The following is a 20,455-nucleotide window of genomic DNA, read 5'->3' as shown; positions in this document are numbered from 1 at the left end:
ATCCCAGCACTTTGGGAGGCCGAGACGGGCGGATCATGAGGTCAGGAGATCGAGACCATCCTGGCTAACACGGTGAAACCCCGTCTCTACTAAAAATACAAAAAATTAGCCGGGCGAGGTGGTAGGCGCCTGTGGTCCCAGCTACTCGGGAGGCTGAGGCAGGAGAATGGCGTGAACCCAGGAGGCGGAGGTTGCAGTGAGCTGAGATCCAGCCACTGCACTCCAGCCTGGGCGACAAGCAAGACTCCGTCTCAAAAAAAAAAAAAAAACAAAAAACAAAACAAAACAAAAAAAATTGAGAATGTACAAAATGATTGCAGTGAAGATAGCATACTAGACCGTGTGTCCATGAGCTGAACAATAGCTGTCATAAACCACCCTGACCTGAGAAAGCAGCACAAAGCAATTACAGCGTTCCTGCTTTTCTCTCAGACAAAACCAATTCTCAGAAGAGAGCTGGAATGTTCTCCTGCAGACTGGAGTAGGAAAAGTTAATAGCAGATTAAGCAGTAATTGTACTCCAGAAGGATTTGCATTTAGGCCTTTGCTGTTTTACAACAGAAAAAAAGAATTCTTGTTTGTCCATAACAAGTGTTTTTTTGTTTTTTTAAAATGTCACCAACATTTAAAAATTGGATATGTCATGTAACAGTCATGATTTCTGGCTTAAATAATTTGAAAAAGTGTAAGATCTGCCCCACTGGTTCTGTGTTCACTACAGCAACAGTCAGAGAAGCTGTGCCTCTTTCAGAGGGGAGCAAGCACTCCCCCAGCCCCGCCAGGCACGCACATGCTTCATACCTGCCCCGTGAGTTTGCTGCTTGCTCCTTGGACACTGAAGACTTCGACCTGTTTCTTTTTTTCTTTTTTCCTTTTTTTTTTTTTTTTTTTGTTTGTTTGTTTTTTGAGACAGTCTCATTCTGTCACCAAGCTGAAGTGCAGTGGCACTAACTTGGCTTAGTGCAACCTCCTCCTCTTGGGTTCAAGGCTCATGCCTCAGCCTCCTGAGTAGCTGAGATTACAGGTGCATGCCAACACACCCAGCTAATTTTTGTATTTTTATTAGAGATAGGGCTTTGCCATGTTGGCCAGGGTGGTCTCGAACTCCTGAGCTCAAGTGATCCACCTGCTCGGCCTACCAAGTGCTGGGATTACAGGCGTGAGCCACCGTGCCCTGCCAGCTTTGACCCCTTTCTTAAAGCCAAAGGCCATCCCTGTTGGCACCTCAGGCCCCAGTGAACAGGTATGGGCATTGGTTTGTAGAGGGATTGTTCTCAGCATCCCTAAAACCATACTACTTAGGCAGCTGTCTTATTGCTAGACCTCTGCTACTAAAATGCTTGTCATTATTTTCTATTTCGTTTTAAGAAGAAAATCGAGGTAACACATACACACACACACACACACACACACACACACACAAAACAAAGCACAAAGTTTTTCTATGGTACTATTTAATTTATTAAAGAAAGATCTGGCCGGGAGCGGTGGCTCAAGCCTGTAATCCCAGCACTTTGGGAGGCCAAGACGGGCGGATCACGAGGTCAGGAGATCGAGACCATCCTGGCTAACACGGTGAAACCCCGTCTCTACTAAAAAAAATACAAAAAAACTAGCCGGGCGAGGTGGCGGGCGCCTGTAGTCCCAGCTACTCGGGAGGCTGAGGCAGGAGAATGGCATAAACCCGGGAGGCAGAGCTTGCAGTGAGCTGAGATCCGGCCACTGCGCTCCAGCCTGGGTGACAGAGCGAGACTCCGTCTCAAAAAAAGAAAAAAAAAAGAAAGATCTGCAGCTATTTTACAGTAAAATGAGTTTATTTTGTCCTAGTTTTAAAGTCTTCAATGGCCAAGAACTGTTGGGTAATCTTTATTGCTGAGTCTCTAGGCAGGACCAAGACAAATTGTGAAATACTTATACAAAGTCTAGTAATTTTCTGTCTGCAACCAGATGTTTAGAAACTGCTTTGGGATATTATGATTTGCACTATGGCCTGACTCAATTGCTAGCACATAATGTAATCTGGGCTTAATCTAAGCTCTTTACAAGGCTAGTAGAACCTAACTCACTTGCTCCTTGGACTTTCTCACACCCTTGGAAACCCACAACCATGGATACATCCTCTTATCTACTTGGGCCATCCTCATAATTCTATGGCTGAATGTAGCTGGAAAAACATGCCCCTGTGCTGACAGGTCTTGTCATATATTCTTGGCTATTCACCTCCCTCAAATAAACCCCAGAGACTGCCCAAACATCATATGTCCCTAATCCATTCTGTCTTCCGGTCTTCTGTCTACTATTTCAGACTTCATTTTCTTTTCCCACCTCCAACATTTCTTCCCCATCCTCACTCAGGTGAGGACCTTGCTGCTTATTTCACTGCAAGAAATGAAGTAATCTCTGCATCTCTGTGTATGCACCCTGCTATCTCTTTTATTACTGTTCGTAAATAGGTCATGCACCTGACAAAGGCCACCAGCTCTGCTCACAGGTAGCAACTCTCCTCACCTCACCTTGTCATTATAAATAATTTCCTCCATACTAGATGTATCCACCAGTGCCCCATTTCTTTATAGCTAGATTCATTGAAAGCCTTGCCTAAATTGCTGTGCTGTCTGAAATTTCTCTCCTCCCATTGGCTCTTAAACCCGCTCCAGTTACCCTTACCACTCCACAAAACAGTTCTCTAAGTCACCAATGACTACCATGTTGTTAAATCCAAGGATCCATTTTCTGTCCTCATTTTTACTTCATCTCTCAGCAGCATTTGACATAGTTGTTCATTCTGTCAATCTTTAAACATTCTTCTCTTGTTGTTCAAACAATACATTTGCCTGATTTTCCTCCCAGCTTTATAGATGCTCCTTCCCAGTCTCTGACTGGTCCTTTTTCACCAACCTGACTTTTACATTTGGAAGACTTTTTGTTTTCGTTATTTTTTTTTTCTGTCTGTTTTTGAAACAAAGTCTTGCTGTGTTGCTTGGGCTAGCCTTGAACTGGGCTCCAGTGACCCTTCTACCTCAGCTTCCTGAGTAGCTGGGACTATAGGCACATGCCACCATGTCCAGCTTGACTTTTATATTTTGGAACTCATCTTCATTCTCTCCCAGGATAATTGCATCTAATCTCAATGGCTTCAGATTATATTAGTGATTCTCAAACATACATCTCCAGCTCAGATCACTCCCCTAAACTCCAAACATATATATTCGGCTGCCTATTGGAAATCTACATTATACATCTAATAGGCATGCCAAATTAATGTATCATAAACTGAGTGCCTGATAGTCTGTACCAAAACCCTCTCTTATAACTCTTTCCATATCTCAAGGATGGGTAACTCAGTTCTTCCATTGATCAGATCAGAAATCTTGGTACCATTCTTAATTCCTCTCTTTCTATTTGAAATCCCTTCAAAACATACCCAGAATGTGACCACTTCTCACAATACTGTCTGCTACCTCCCTTGAATCAAATCATCATCCTGTTATCTATATTACTGAAATATCCTCCTAACAGTTTCTTGGCTTCTGTTCTTTGTCTATTCTCTATTCAGCAGCCAGAATGAACTTGTTAAAATATGTCAAAGCATATCACTTCTCTGCTAAAAATCATCTGATAGTTTCTGTTTTCACTCAAAGTAAGAGACAAAGTGAGTCCTGCCTGATGCCCCTCTCTCTATGACTTTTTCCCCTTCCTCTTCTGTGAACGTACCAGCGGTGCTCCCATCTTGTGACCTTTACACTTGCTGTTTACTCTGCTAGACACACTCCTCCTCGTAAAGGCAAGAGGCAAGAGGCTGGCTCCTTCACTTTCTTATTTCGTTACAAAATAAAGTCACCTTCTTGGTCAAGCCTTCACTGATAATCCTATCTAAGATTTCAAACTCCCTCCCCCACCGGCACTTTATATCTTCCTTCTCTGATTTTCTTCTGCTTGGTACTTACTATTTAACATACTGCTTTCCTCATTTTATTCATGTTATTTATCAGTTGTCTCCTCTCCTAAATTACACACACAGCGAGAGCAGGGATTTTTTTCTCTTTTGTTCACTCATGTATTCCCAATTCCTAGAAGTATCTGGAACATAGTAGGTGCTTAATTAATATTTGTGGCTGAATAAATGAATTGATCTCTTGCTTTACAGTTGAAAAACCTGAGGCTCCCAAAACATATATGATTTGCTTCAGAGTAATTCCAAGAGCTGTAAATTGCTTACATCGTAATCAACTGAAAAAGAAAAGAACAACTCTACTGTAGCTAAAGAACTTTTAGCCATCATTGCACCCATTTAGAATTTATTAAGCTGTAAGGAACAGAAACTAGATTCCAAACACCTTAAATAATAAGGAAAATACATTACTTCCACAAGAGACAGATGAGTCAGCTCTGGCTGTTTATTTCAGTAACTTCAACAACATAAAAAAAAAAAGAACCCAGGTTCTTTCCATTTCTTAGCTCTGCCCTTGCAAGAGAGTAAACTATATCCTCCGGGTGAAACGACCTCAAGGTCCCAAAATGCATGAGTTGGTTCCTCACATCCAGACACGACAACACCCACTGTAAGAGGAGCGCTTGCTCTTCTCCACACCTCCCCTTACCCATCCTCAGCAAGGAAACATTTCCTAGCAGCCCAGTTGGCCCAGAACTGGACCACAGGCCACACACTATTGGGCTCAGACTAATAAGAACCTAACCGTCAGCTGGATATGAGCTACTGGTTTTTAGACCATGGGTGTTCAGGGGAGGGTGAACACCCAGAGAGAGACTGGATTGTGTTGCTTTTTTCAAGAAAGAGTTTGGGAACTCATTGGAATCAGGAAAAGTCAGAACAAATTATGTTTGTATTGTCCCCTTTAAGGTTGTTATTCTATGGATATAATGAGAGTTGTGAAAAAATAAAATATGATGAAAGAAATTGTTATTTTCTTCAAACTCTAAACCTCATTGGCTGTTGCATTCGCTCTTGCTGTAGCTTCCTGATGTGACCAGCCAGTGCTGGATAATTTTTCATCACATAATACTTTGGGACTAGGAAACTAAACGTCTCATTCAGTTTAAAGTTTTTGCAGGAATTCCAGTTGGAAGAAGGGTGCATTAAGCCAGAAGTGCTCTGTACCACCTTTAGACGATACTACCTACGCCCTGCCCTAACTTCAATGAAAGTTGTTTTAAAAACAATGAAAAGACTGCTTAGCACCTGAAACCACATTTAGTGATCAATTTTCTTCAATTCTGCTTTTCTGTTTTATTACTTTAAATAAGTAAAATAGGAAAGTGAGCGCGTGGGGCGACTAGCAACCAAGCACACATCAATGATCTTATTCACAATCCACCCACTTGGTTCTGCCTGGCAAAGTGAACAAAAGAACAAGCAGCGAGTTCACCCACAGAACCTGTTCCTCCAGGGTCTGAAGAAACAATTGCTGTTGTGTGGGAGGAAGTGTTTAGCTAAGCGATTTGTGATTAGGTGGTGGTATGTGTACAATGCTTCTTTTTGTCAATATCATTGCTCATTATAGGTGACTCAGAGACATTCTACCGAAGATGGAGTTGGTTAGTCATCATAGCCTTATAAAAGCATTAATTTTCAGAATTTCCCTTCCTCTCCTATTTGCTCTTTTAATCTTGTCATGAGCACCCTTTCACCCCCAAACAAAAGAAGTAGATGCTTTATTGTTAACACAGTGAGGAAAGAACTCCCTCAGGGCATAGGGCTAAGAGGACTAATTTAAAAAATGACAAGTTTGCATTCCTGCATTTCTCTCTTTCAGTTCATAAGAAAATTAGTTGGCCCATTTTACTAAAAGATGGAAAACTCAATGTATACACACGTGTATATGTAGGTACATATGAAGAGATATGGAAAAAGAGGCACTTCAGAATGGTAAAGAGTCATTTGGCTGGCAAGTAGAGATGAAAAGCAAAATTAAACAAAACTTCCTTGCAGGCAGGAGATAAGAACTAAAGGAAACATTGATTAAGGAGCCACTATGTTACAGTCACTGTGATTTAATTTAAAAAAAAAAAAAAAAAAAAAATCCCAGAAGGAGAGAGCCCCTTTCCCGGAAGATTTCACTTTGGGATCATATCTACTTTCTAACTTGGCTCTCCTGCCTTCTGAGAGATTCATGCATCAGCCAACAAAACTCCTTCTTAAAGCTTATCCAAGTAAACATGCTCTACTTTTGGAACAAGTCACACTTAGCCATGGGAGATTTCACCATCCCATTTATTACTCATTCCCCAAGAGCCATTCTCAGGGTTGAGACATTAAGGCTGGAGAAGCATCTTGGCCTGGCTCAGTGTGATCTGTACGCTGATGTTATAATGCCACTTGGCAGGAAAGTGTGAAAAGGAAATGAGGGAAAGAGGGGATGAGAGTTTCAAAGCTCCAGGTCTCAGCAATATGAAACTTTAAGTATATTTCTCTTGCAGGTTAATCCTATCATTGTGTTTCTCATCCACAAAAAAAAATTTGCTGGCTGCCTCATGATCATCTATGTCCTCTCATTTTTAGTGTATTTAGTTTCTTTTCTACTTTCCCTTCAAGCTTACCAGAAAAACTATGAAGCACTATATACTTTTTTTTTTTCTTTTGAGACAGAGTCTTGCTCTGTCACCCAGGCTGGAGTGCAGTGGCCCGGTGTCTGCTCACTGCACACTCCGCCTCAGGGTTCACGCCATTCTCCTGCCTCAGCCTCCCCAGCAGCTGGGACTACAGGCACCCGCCACCTCACCCAGCTAATTTGTTTTGTATTTTTAGTAGAGACGGGGTTTCACCGTGTTAGCCAGGATGGTCTCAATCTCCTGACCTCGTGATCGGCCCGCCTTGGCCTCCCAAAGTGCTGGGATTACAAGTGTGAGCCATCGTGCCCAGCCTAGCACTATATACTTTTAGTGATGATTTTATAAGACAGATTTTGAAATACTGAGTATCTTTTCTTCATATCATCCTTCATCTGAATAAAGGAAAAGGGGATATTCTGTTCTCCCAATTACATAAATACAGCAAATACAAGGTCATACTATACATTCTTTTATGTAACTTGCTTTTTCACTTACCAGCATATAATCAACAATAAACAAATTTTATTTCAGAAAATATGCTCCTATTACGGCTGGTGGCTTCACTGGAATCTATCTAAATGATATACAATTTGTTTAGTCACCTATTGTTAAACATGTACTTTTTTCTTATTTTTACGCTACCAACAATAAGCCAATTAAGTAATTCTTGTAGCCAATATTTTTGCACACTTATTTCCTTAGGGAAATTGCCAGAGGCAAAAATACTGAGTCATCCATTCCATTTTTAACTTCCAAAAACAGTTATGATTTATAGTGCAGAAATTACCAGAAAGATAAAATTACATACCCAAGCTAACTTAGTGGTGATTTATCTCAAATCCAGGTTTCCTCATTTCATGTCCAGTGTCCTTTGCACTGTTCAGTCATCTGCAGCTTTTTTAAGCCAGCATGCTTGGTTTTAGCAACAAGTGCAAGGCACCACACAGGAGGGAGATTCCAGAACAATATTGCTATTCATAGCTTTAGTTCTGAGATGCTGTCCTCAACTTCTTCTTTATTCCTGATTACATTCTTCTCCAGATATTCCTATACATGGGCCTTGCTATTGAGGCTGTTGTTTTAGTTCTGTTGTTGTTGTTTCTTCACTTCACTTTGACCTTTAAAAGCGACACACTCATTTCTTACATATCATTTAGGTTGTTCTTAATTATTATTTGGGGTATGTAGTGCCCTAGACAAGCATCAAAAGTCCTGATAGAACTACTCAGCCTAAATTACCGGTTTCAGAACTACTGTATAGATCAGAGAGAATGACATGAGAATGCAAAAAGATCCATTTTTCTTTATAACCCCACCTTAGCTGTTATTTTTGTTATACTGGTGAAAGAAAAAGAAAAGGAAAAGAGAAAGAAAGAAAGAAAGAAAGAAAGAAAGAAAGAAAGAAAGAAAGAAAGAAAGAAAGAAAGAAAGAAAGAAAGAAAGAAAAGAAAAGAAAAGAAAATGCCTCATTTTCAGAAGCCCAGATAAATGGATAGCTTATAGATGCTATCCAGTCTAACAGCTAATTTTGTAAGTAAGAAATCCCAAGAAATGGAATAGCCATAGTCCATTTAAAAACTGGAATGGAAACAGGATGAATTTTTGAAACCTAGAGCAATGTTTCTTAATTTCGTCTCAGGACCACTTTACACCCTAAATGTAATTCATAACCTCATAAAGCTTTTCTCTGTGTAGGTTATATTTATTGATATTTGCCATTTAAAAAAATGAAAACTAAAAAAGTTTTAAAACACAAAAATATTTAAGCACATTGTCCATTAGCTCTCAGAGGAATGATGTCACCATACTTTTTTTTTTTCTTTCTTTCTTTCTTTCTTTTTCTTTTTCTTTTAAGACAGGGTCTCACTCTGTGGCCCAAGCCAGAATGCGGTGGCTCAATCATGGCTCACTGCAACCTTGACCTCCTTGAGCTCAGGTGATCCTCTCACCTCAACCTCCTAAGTAGCTGGGACTACAGGCATGCACCACCACCACACCCAGCTAATTTTTGTATCTTTTGTAGAGTTGGGGTTTTGCCATGTTGCCCAGGCTGGTCTTGAACTCCTGGACTCAAGCGATCCACCCACATCGCCCTCTCAAAGTGCTGAGATTACAGGTGTGAGCCACCGTGTCCAGCTTCACCACACATTATAGAGCCTCTGGAAAACACTGTACACTCATGAAGGAATAAGAATGAAACAGGAAGTTAAGGTATGTTTGGTATGATAATGAAAATAGTTTTAACCTCTTGCAATCCTTGAAAATGTCTCAGGGACCCCAGGATGTTCTTGAATCACACTTTAAGAATGTCTGTGGGCCAGGCACGGTGGCTTGCCCATGTAATCCCAGCACTTTGGGAAGCCGAGATGGGCGGATCACTTGAGGTCAGAAGTTCAAGACCAGCCTGGTCAACATGGTGAAACCCCATGTCTACAAAAAAAAAAAAAAAAAAAATTGCTGGGTGTGGTGGTGGGCACCTGTAATCCCAGCTGCTCGAGAAGCTGAGGCAGGAGAATTGCTTGAACCCGGGAAGTGGAGGTTGCAGTGAGCCAAGACCACACCACTGCACTCCAGCCTGGCGACAGAGCAACTCCATCTCAAAAAAAAGAACTTCCGTACTAGATAAAATAAGAAAGAGGTATGGAGTAACTAATCAGAAATGTAACAATGTACCTGAAGTCTTAACAATCAGGGGACAGACAATTTGGAATCCACACTCCTCCAATACATTTCTGATGATGGACTACACACAGTGATTTGGTTGTTAAATAGATAATTAAATTTAGAATAAGAACAAAGTACAAGTAACTATTGATGAATAGAAAAAAATGAAAAATAGATTTGGACAGAAACAGAGAGGGAAAAACAGTCACCAAACATAGTAATTGACAGTATGACTACAGTATTTAGAGGATGGGGGAGAGGTGGAGAAGAAATCAGGCACCCCAAATTAAGCTGGCCAAGATGGAGTACCAGGGGCTGGATTTATTCTCCTCCCTGAAATAACTTCAAAAAACACAAAATCTGTAAAACAATGGTTTTCAGACATAGGCTCTCAGACACCACAGGACAGTGATCTCTCAGAGATAGGAAGAACCAAGGTGAGTCCGGCAATTGCCCCAGCATACAGGTCAGAGGATTTCCAGCCTACAGTGCAAGGCGGGTAAAATCCAGGCATTACTCAGCCAAGTTCCCAAGTTGAAGACATGGACGTGGGAGAACAGGGAGGTCAAAGCAGCTACAATTCATAGGACAATGTGCCAAAGAGAAGAGAATGGCACAGAGAATGCTGTGTAGATTTGCAGAGGGTTCTCCTTTAGCCTTCAGCTGAGTACTGATTAGCGAAGGCTAAGGAAAAATACACCTAAAAGAATTCACTGGAGAGATCCCTGGGGCTCACACAAGCCCAGGAATAGTTTGTGCTCTCACCAGCCAGGGAAAAAAAATCCTTGTCATTCACTGGGCATGGGATGCAGTACTCAAAAATGCATTGTCCCTATAGTAGGAGAATATTAGCCCTAGACTAAAGGCTTCCCGATCCCACTTAATGGTACTAAAAACAAGTCTCGAAAAAAGATCAGACTGTTTGCAAGTGGCTTAACTGAGCCCCAGAAAAAAAGATTTAAGAATAATTTACAGGAGTATAAAGTGCCCAGCAACAAATAACGTAAAATGTACTATGGCGGGTATCCAATAAAGAAATCATCAGGTGTGAATCAAGACAGAAAAAAACCAATGAAAGAAACAGATTCAGAGAGGACATGAATGATACAATTAGTAGACAAAGACATCAAAACAGTTGTTACAATTATATTTCATATATTGAAGAAGGTAGAGAAAAAATTGAGCATATTAAATATAAATATTCAAGAATATATGTGTGTGTGTCTAAGTAAATACTTTTTATAATTTTTGGATTCAATTTTCTAAGATTTTTTTGAGAATTTTTGCATCTATGGTCATGAGAAATATTGGTGTATAGTTTTCCTTTCTTACAGTGTCTTTATCTGGTTTTGGTGTTAAGGTAATGCTGGCCTCATAGAATGTATTAGAATATGTGCACCCTGTTTCTATTTTCTGGGAGAAATTGTAGAGAATTTGTATTATTTCTTCTTTAAATGTTTGGTAGAATTAATCAGGGAAACCATGGTCCTGGTGCTTTCTTTTTTTTTTTTTTAAGGTAATTAATTATTGATTCGATTTATTTAATAAACATAGGCCTATTCAGATTCTCTACTTCTTGTGTGAGTTTTGGTGGTTTGTGTCTTTCAAGTAATTGGTCCATTTTCTCTAAGTTATCAAAGTTGCCTGCATAGAGCTGTTCATAGTTTTCCTTTATTATTCTTTCAATGCCCATGTGATCAGTAGTGAAGATCTCTCTCATATTTATGATATGTGTAATTTGTCTTTTTTTTCTTGGTGACAGTAACTTCGAATCTCTGAATTTATTTGTATTTGCTTCTATATAAGAAATTATTAGAAAGTTATTTCTATCATCAAAAAGTTATTTTATTTTAAAAATAATCCTCCTTGGAGTATACATTGGAATGACTTTCTCCAGATGAAATTCACAGTTCCTCAGACACTAGTTTGCTCCAGAGTAAAGCACATCCACCAACAATGGATTCTGAACTCATTTTTTTCTCAACTCCAACAGGTTAAAATTGCACTTGAGTGCGTACTGTTAGTAAAATGGCCAGGGCACATTTTTTGAGGCGGTGTCCCAGGAAGTCATTTGTTGGCAGTCTTACTTTGTGTCAGATAAAACTGTGCTATAAGGAATGCTCCCATGCCATGCCTCAAGAAGTTTGCAACTGGTCCATAAAAACAAACCAAAAGTTACTGGTCTACAAGTTTAGACAATTCAGTATTCCACACACATTGCTGTCACTCCTTGGTCTTCTACAATTCGTCATAACAATATGCAAAGAAAACGTAATGTCGGCCGGGCAGGGGGGCGTATGCCTGTAATCTCAGCACTTTGGGAGGCCGAGGCGGGTGGATCACCTGAGACCGGGAGTTCGAGACAAACCTAGCCAATATGGTGAAACCTAGTCTCTACTCAAAACACAAAAATTAGCCGGGCGTGGTGATGCACACCTGTAATTCCAGCTGCTTGGGAGGATGAGGTAGGAGAATTGCTTGAACCCAGGTGGCAGAGGTTGCAGTGAACTGAGATCACACCACTGCACTCCAGTCTGGGCAACAGAGTGAGACTCTGTTTCAAAAAAACAAAACAAAAAGAAAAAGAAAATGTAATGTCTTCCAACAGAAAACACTCTGTGCCACTGTCTGATTCTCTTCAGATTTCTCTAGACGCCAGTAAATAATGATTTTATTATGAGTGGGGGGTGTTAATTGCTTCCAGAAGTAGAGAAATCTATTTAAACTTAATTGTCCAAATAAAAATGAAGTGAATAATTAGGAGATGTGACTTATACTCTCTTAAACTTCACAGAAGACAGGGCATGTAAAATATAAAATCATATCATTTTGAGGTTAATTTTAGGACGGTGCCACTAAATTAACACAAGTATTTTGATCTATTCCTAAAACACAGATATTAAAGTTTTGAGCAAATCGGAAATCAGAGAGATTAAATCATACTTTTGACATCACTTACTCTGTAGTCCTAGGCAAATTTCCCAGTTCTCTCTAACCTCAGTTGTATATGAAATGAGAGTAATAAAAGTCAGTTGTTGTAGAATGAGATAATGGATGCAAAGCATTTTAATAGAGTGCCTGGTACAAGTGCCTAGTAAATATTAATGATGATGATAATGCTGCTGACAATGATAATGATCATGATAATGATGATTAGCGGAACATGTTCAGAGGAAAGCAGGAAGCAAATTTGCCTACCTTACTTTAGTGGTGACTTTAAAAAAGCTTTATTGAAATCTGTTTCCCATACTATAAAATTCACCCGTTTAAAGCGTGCATTTCCATGGTTTGAGTATATTTACAGGGTTGTGCCTCACTACCAACTTTAGAGTATTTTCATCATCCCCAAAAGAAACCACTTATTTAATAGCAATCACTTCCCACTCCAACCCCACTCCAGTCCTAGGCAACCACCTCTAATCTATATTCTTCCTCTATAGACTTGCTATTTATATAAATAGAATCATACAATATGTGATCTTCTGTAGCTGGCTTCTTTCATTTAGCTTTCAAGGTTCACCCATGTTGTAGCATCAATCAATATTTCATTTATTTTTATTGCCAAATATTTTTCCATCATATGGATACACATTTTATGTATTCACTTATCAGTTAATGGACATTTGGGTTGTTCCCACTTTCCGGATATTATATCTAATGCTGCTTTAAACATTCATTTGCAAGTTTTTATGTGGACATGTGAGTGGACGATTTTTAAAAGGAAACTTTAAAAGCTCCTTTGATAAGAAGCACTGCCCAAATCTCCTTCAAACAAGGTCTTGCTTTCAGCTTGTGGTGACTGTGATATTGAAACGACCTCCAGCTGTCAGCTTCTTCAAAGTCAGCCTCAGCTGCAGAAAATCAAGGCCATGCCCTTTCTGGGGCAGCCCACATAGCATGATGGACCAAAGAAGTCTGAAGACCAGCTATTTCAAGTTGTTGTGGACACTCTGATGGCCCACACTCCATTTAGAGCTTCCCATTGCATTAGCCAAGGTTTGTTGCCACTCCACTGCAGTTCAGCTTCTTCCTATACCAGGTTCTGTTTCGTCCCCTTTTCTCCACATGTGTTGATCCTAATGAAGATCTTGTGCCCCTAATTTATTCTTGCCTCCCTGGTAATCCAATCTGGAAGACTCCTGCATGAGGATGATATTGGGGAAGGATTAGCCACTTGATGACGATGATCCTGAGTCCTCATGTCTCATCCATTGATTCCAGGATTGCTTTAAAACCATAAAACTGAGACATCCAGAATGGTGGCATTTTATGGCCCTTGGTGGAAAATAGATATGAGAGACTTCAGAGAAGCACATTTTCACACATCTTAATCACAGTTTGACAAATATGATCCTGGGTTGGTAAAAAGAACCTGGAAAATTCAAAGAATAATTATGATAATTGATTGTTATTCATTTACTACCGTATGGAACAATCTTTGAGAACATAGGAATTCAATACTACTTGACTCTCCAAATCTTTGAATCCAGGTTTTAACCGATCCATACTATCTTAATGAGATATTTACCAAGAGAGAAAAATATAAAGATGATCTGAACTTGTCTCACATTCTTTGTCCTATGTTACTTGGGGTATACAGTTCGATTTTTGAATAAGTAAAATGAAGATTTTAAATAATTATTAATCTAGTATCTCATTAACGAGAAGGAATTTCTTGCCTTCATCTTTAAACAGATGGAATACTAAATAAACTCAACATCCACAATTTAATCTGAACAATTGTTCTCCTCTGAAGCCCTTATTTAAGGTAAAAATTAGAGAAAGAGTGTGTAAGAGAGAGAGAGAGAAAGAGAAAGAGAGAGAGACACTGCTGAGCTGAGCTAGAGAGAGAGAGACCTGTCTGGATTTCCTAGATAGGGTAGATGTCCCAGAAAAATCAGAAAAAGACCAGTAAGTAGCCCTGAGCATGGACCATGGGCAACAGCTGTGAGTAGATCTTATGCACCACAGATTTTTTAAAAACAGTCTTATAACTTCCACAAATATTTTGCCATCAATCTTGCCATGTTAGTGTGCCCTTAATACTGACTACTGCCATGCTCTATTCTGTGGAAAATCAAGCATCCATCCAACCCAAGCAAAATCAGAGTGTTTTAGGAAATGTGAATTCAATTGACCAGCACATTTCAGACTAAACATGGCCACTGCCTCTTTATTTCCTGTACTTGTTTAGTTTACAATTCACATTTGGGTATTTTCTCTTCAGTAACCCCATTTCATTAGAGGTCTCTGGAGTCCCTGAATCTGTTTAGTTTACTTTATTGGATTTCTTCCAGGCTGTGTCTGAGAAATCATGACCGCTTTTGCTCAGCGCAACTGAGGACTCACTTGCTGTAATCAATCTACAGTATGCCTTTGACCTTAGGAAACCCCCTGAGCTGCTGTCCAGCTGCACTTCTAGCTGTGTATTTCAGCTCCAGTGTTTTCCTCTGTTTTGCTGTCTTATTACCAAATGGGTCTACATTGTAATGCTTTAAATAACAAGATATGTTCACTCTGCTTTCTAAAGATACTCTTAGCGTTTTGTAACTCTTATTGACAAGTTATGAGCCTTTTCACTGAAGAACCATGCAGCCGTCCACTTGCTCTATTCCAGAGATGCTCTCTTTGGAACCAGAATCTTGAGCAAGAGTCTTCATGTAAGAATATTGCAGTCGCTGTATTAAAAATTGTGAAATTTTAGAGTGTCATCTTTACAAAAAAAAAAAAAATGGTGCTTCATTAGCTATTTGTGTTGAAGTCTGCCTATATGGTTGGGGGGGAAAGAGAGAAAAAATATTCTAATTTGAATGCTGTATTTTCTGTGCAGTGATGGGCGTGTGGGGGTGTGTGTGTGTGTGTCTGTTAACCCTGGGAAAATTTGACCATGAATCCTTTACTTTCACAGTTAAATTTGACTTGAACAGTTGCATATTCTTTTTCTGGTCCATCTCAATCTCTTTTATGTTCTTTCTCTTAATAAAACATGTCTATGGTTTCAAAACCACACGGTTGTTTCCAGAATGTTTTCAACTGCCTAATTGGCTCCCCTCCATGCAAAACTGTTCACTAGGGTTTCTATTTCTTGTCTACTCAACTTCTGTTTCAGCAGCAGGAAGACATCCTCCCCTCTGTCTCCAATTATCTTCTGAAAAGGCCACATTCTACCAGGATCTCTTCATCATAACAACATTGTTTGTTCTACAAGACTAAACGGAATACTGCTTTGGTTTTCTATGCACTGTATATACTTAAATCAATCTTTTCTTCTAATGACCAGATAGTTTTGGCTCTTTGAAGAACATGCACATTTAAGGGTTAAGGTATTTTCTCTATAGCTGTTTTCTGTTTTGTTTTGTTGTTTTGCTAAAAAGTTCACCATCTCCACTTCAAAATCAAAGTTAGGCTTTGGAATTGCTTGCTGGAATTCTCACTGCTTGGCTGCATCATTTTATTCATTTGGTTAAATGTTTTTTGTTAGCAGACAGAAGAGCTACACCACATTAACGAGGCCAAAAGCAGTGACTCATCTGCGTCTGGAAGTGCTGATTTTACCCTCATGGGATTGAGAGTAGAAACCTTTTTAATCAAGATGATCAGCCCTGCTGCCATGGTGATAGGAAGCAAGTTTTCACAGGTAGTTAGAATTGCATGACACTTCAGCATTTCTCTAGGGAGAAAGATGCCACTACCAGCAACTCCCCTCTGATCCCAGATGCTCTCAGGAACCAATTTCTTGCCCTAATGATGGTTCTTAATTAGGAGTCACAGTATTAGGTCACTCATGTCTGAAAAACTGTTGTTTCGCCCTTACACTTCTTAAACTTTGCTTTAATGAAGTTTATAATGATGTTACCTACTGGACACTATCATTTGGAAAAAATGACTTACAAAGTTGCTTTTTGAACAAAGAGCATTTTCAAGCCCAAATCTGGAAAAGGTTATTAATAGTGACAACTTTTAAAAAATTCTTATTCTTCTTATATCAGAAGTAATTCATATTAAGTATAGAGCATTTGGAAAATTCCAAAAAGCATAAATAATAAGATAGAAATTATCAGTAACCACAATATTCGCACATTTTTATTAATGAAGATTTAATGGATATTTTTCCTTATTTCTTCTATATATATAGATGATTTTCTGTTATTACAAAAAATAACTTAGTTACGTAAATAGGTCTTTGTATTGCTTTTTCAATGAATACATCAAATGTCGCTCTATGAATTCATATTATACATTTTATATTTTATGATATCCCCATGTATTAGCTAGGATACTGCTACCTACTTACTATTCTAAATATGCTTCCAACTCTCAGTGACTTAACCCAACAGAAGTTTATTTCTCTCACATGTAACAAACCAGTGTGGGCCCCTCTGGTCTGCAAGCAACGTTCCATGTACAGATTCTAGGATCTAGCTTTTTCCATTTGTGTTTTTGCCTTCTCCCAGAGTTCCAAGATGCTCTGCTTTCTGTGCCAGATGGAGAAAGAGAAGATGGAGAATGCACACCTATTTTATAGATTCTAGGTCTGAAAGTGACCCACATCATCTCCACTCACATCGTATTCACATTGTTGGGAACTGTCACAAGGCTCCACCTGGTCACACAGGAAGCTGAGAAACGTGGTGTCTAGATGGGCAGCTGATTCTCAGTGATAATTGTTTCCTATGGAAGGGAAGTACATAGTGTTAGTGATCTTACACGGTCCACCATGTAAGTGGACCATGAAGTGTTTCTTACATGTCCACCCAACTGGGCAGCCAATATCCATGTGCAAACTTCTTTCTAAACACAACACAACTGCTTTCTTTCCAAGGAGACATGTAAGAGTACACTATGTAAGATGGTTCCTCCAATCACTACATCATCAAAATCCTAGATATCTAGGTCATGAGTTATTCTCTCCACCAGGCTTGAATGTGGCTCCTCACAAGTTGGCAACATTTGAGTTAAAAGGCCCCTGTGACGCCCTGTCATGGATAGGCATGAATGGGATAGCTAGAAGTGTGAGAATTAATGCCTTATATGTCAATATGATTTAGATAAATATTGTGGACCACAATTTGTTGCTTGTTCCAGCAAAATTTTGACTAGGAAAAACAAGTCTGTAAATCAAGAAACAGCTTCATAGTTTGCCTCAGGAAATTTCCACGGATGATTTTTTCCCCCAGACACAATAGTCTGCTCACTTGGGTGAATGGCTCGCTTATAAAAACAGCTTACTTATAAAGTCTTTGGTTGAAGACCTTTCTTTCAATTGCATCAGCCATTCCTAAACTATTATGTCACATAGTACTTTGCCCTGTCTCAGATGGTTCTCCACTTTGACCTTGCCTTTAACCAATTGAACCCAGACTCTGAAACCGTGTAAATATCCCACTTCTGACTTCTCTCTTCTGAGACACTGCTAAGCTTCCATCAAGATGTCATTTTCTCTTACTGCAGTAAATTCTAAAAATTTTAGTTTTGCTTTATTAACTAGTTATCTGGTGACATTTGGGAAATGCAACAACAGAGGGGGTGAATGAGAGTCACACAGTAGTCATTAGTCCTTGGCAAAATTGAAATTATTCTTGATTAGATATTTAACTGGCTCTGTGGTAGGAATTCAAGCAACAGGGGGCATGATCCCTACTCGCAAGGGAACGGAGAAATGTAGTCACTCTGTTTAATTGAGAAGAGTAAAGGATTTTGTTGTTGTTGTTCAATTTTATTCAATTTTGTTCAGTTTTATCTATTCGTGTTTGAGTTCTAGAATCATGCAGATTTTCCAATTGCGAGAAATCCTAAATAGCTGGATTCTCTCTATTCCGTTTCACTTTTACTTGCACATGTGTCAATTCGTGTCTAAGCTCATTTTTCTTCAAATAACTTGCTAAATATGGCCAGTAACAAGCTAACACAAACATTCTAACTTAGAGCTACAAGTTTGGCAAGTACTCCTTTATTATTGTCAGCCAAGTTTTTTCAAGTTTATTGCCACTGCATAGCATGGCTCTCCATCTTTCTAACATCTTACATCAATTTTATCTACTCAACAATGACACGTATTTTAGGATTCTGTTAAAATAGTATCCCAGTTGAAATACCATTATTTTTTTTTGGATGAAAAATCCCCAAAATCAATGACTTACAAAACCAGAAATGTATATATCTTCCTTATCATACAGACCTATGTAGGCATTCCTGGTCAGCAGATGACCTTCCAGGCAGAGATTTGGGGACCTTCTTTTAAATTGTGGCTCTGCGCCTTTCTGCTGCTCTGCCACTCAGAACCTTGGAATCTTCTGCACTTACCTAGTATATGGTGCATGGGAGACTATAGAATGCACATCTGGGTTTTTTGCTTTTTTGTGTTTGTTGTTGTTGTTGTTGTTATTTCACTTTAAAAAGTGACACCCAGCATTTCTGTTCACGTTCCACTAGCACCAACAAGGCGCATGATCCCTACTCGCAAGGGAACGGAGAAATGTAGTCTCTTTCCAGGCAGCAACTTTCTAGTAACATTGTACTGTAGAAGGGAAAAAAAAATGATTTATGGCAGTAAATTACTCATCTGTCACATTCCCTCTTTCACAGCAATTTCTTTTTGATCTAGACATCAGAACACTAATTTTCTCTGGTCATATCTCTAATAATTGCCCAGTGAGTTTGCTGTTTTCCCTGTTGTTCAGAAATCTCCGTCATTACCTGGATTACTGCAGTAAATTCCTAGTTGAAATTCTATTGCTGCTGTAACAGATTACCAGAAACCTAGCGGCTTAAAACAACTTTTATTGATTTTCTTACAGTTCTGAGAGTCAGAAGTCTCACAGGGCTAGAATGAAGGTGTTGGAAGGGCTGCGTATCTTCTGGAGGCTCTCAGGAGAATCTGTTTTCCTGCCTTTTCCAACTTCTAGAAGTCACCTGCACTCCTTGGTTGCTTCTGTTTTCAGAGACAGCTGTATACCATCTTCAAATATGCCTCGTTGTCTCTCTGTTTCTGTAGTTGCATCTCCTTCTCTAATTTTTCTGCCTCTTTTTTCCCCTTATAAAGACCCTCATAATTATACTAGGCCCACCCAGGTAATCCACCCATCCCAAGATCCTTAACTTAATCACGTATGCAAAATCCTTTTTGCTATGTAACTCATGCCCAGGTTCTGGGTATTAGGAGGTAGATATCCTTGAAGGGCCATTACTTTTCCTACCACAGAATCCGCATGTGCAATCTTTAACAACTCCAGTATAGATTCCACACTGCTGCACTGCTGCCAGGGTAATCTCTCTACAATACAAAACTAATCATATCATTCTTCTAATTAAAACCCTTCAATAGTTCTCTGTTGTAAATTCCAATATTCTTACCATATATGCCATTGGATTCCTTTTGCTATCTGATATTTTAGTAGATTTACCTGCTGGCAGAAAACACCAGGCCACCAGTGTCTGTAGTATTGTCTCTTGATACCTTTCCTGCATGCCCACCTTTTGCACTGACAACATGGAACTACATGTAGTTTTCTGAACACACTATAACATTTCACTCTTTCATAGCTTTGCGTATTTGGTTCCATCTACCTGACTCTCCTCTTCAGTCCAGCTTGCAAAATTTGATTAATATTTCAAAATTTAACACATATGTCTACTCATTTGTACTCTTGGATAATTGCTTTGCCTAACCTGACTAAATTCAACAGTTGACATGTTCAGTACCAGCATCCAAGCAGCTGACCATGGCAGGAGAAAAACATTCCACTATGCTGACTTCTCTTATTTTAAAATTTGTAACTAAAAATTCTAGTGGGCCTTCAAAAGTTCCTATTCATCTGCCTACATTTCCTTAGCCTGCTAAATGTTCTCTGTCTCCATCCCTAACTACATTTCTTATCTCTCCTATCTCTTCAAAAGCCCAATTTAATGTCTCCTTTATCCTCATACTAAACTGAAGACTTTACTTACTATTCCATGCTGTCCATCCAAAAACTTACTTTCCTGTCTGTAGGAAATTATAATTGCCCACCTTCTACCTGTTAGATGGAAGGCCTTCGAGTATTTCCTTCTAAGGTAGCTCTTCCTCTGGGGCACTGCATCCCATCTGCCCTCCCACTCTGGTGCCATTGCCCTTTTTTAAAAATTTAATTTAATTTATTTATTTTTATTTTATTTTATTTTATTTTATTTTATTTTTGAGATGGATTCTGCCCCTGCCACCCAGACTGGAGAGCCGTGGCAT

Source organism: Piliocolobus tephrosceles, chromosome 3 (genome assembly GCF_002776525.5).
Source record: "Piliocolobus tephrosceles isolate RC106 chromosome 3, ASM277652v3, whole genome shotgun sequence".
Taxonomy (NCBI): domain Eukaryota; kingdom Metazoa; phylum Chordata; class Mammalia; order Primates; family Cercopithecidae; genus Piliocolobus; species Piliocolobus tephrosceles.
This window is presented reverse-complemented; position numbering follows the sequence as displayed.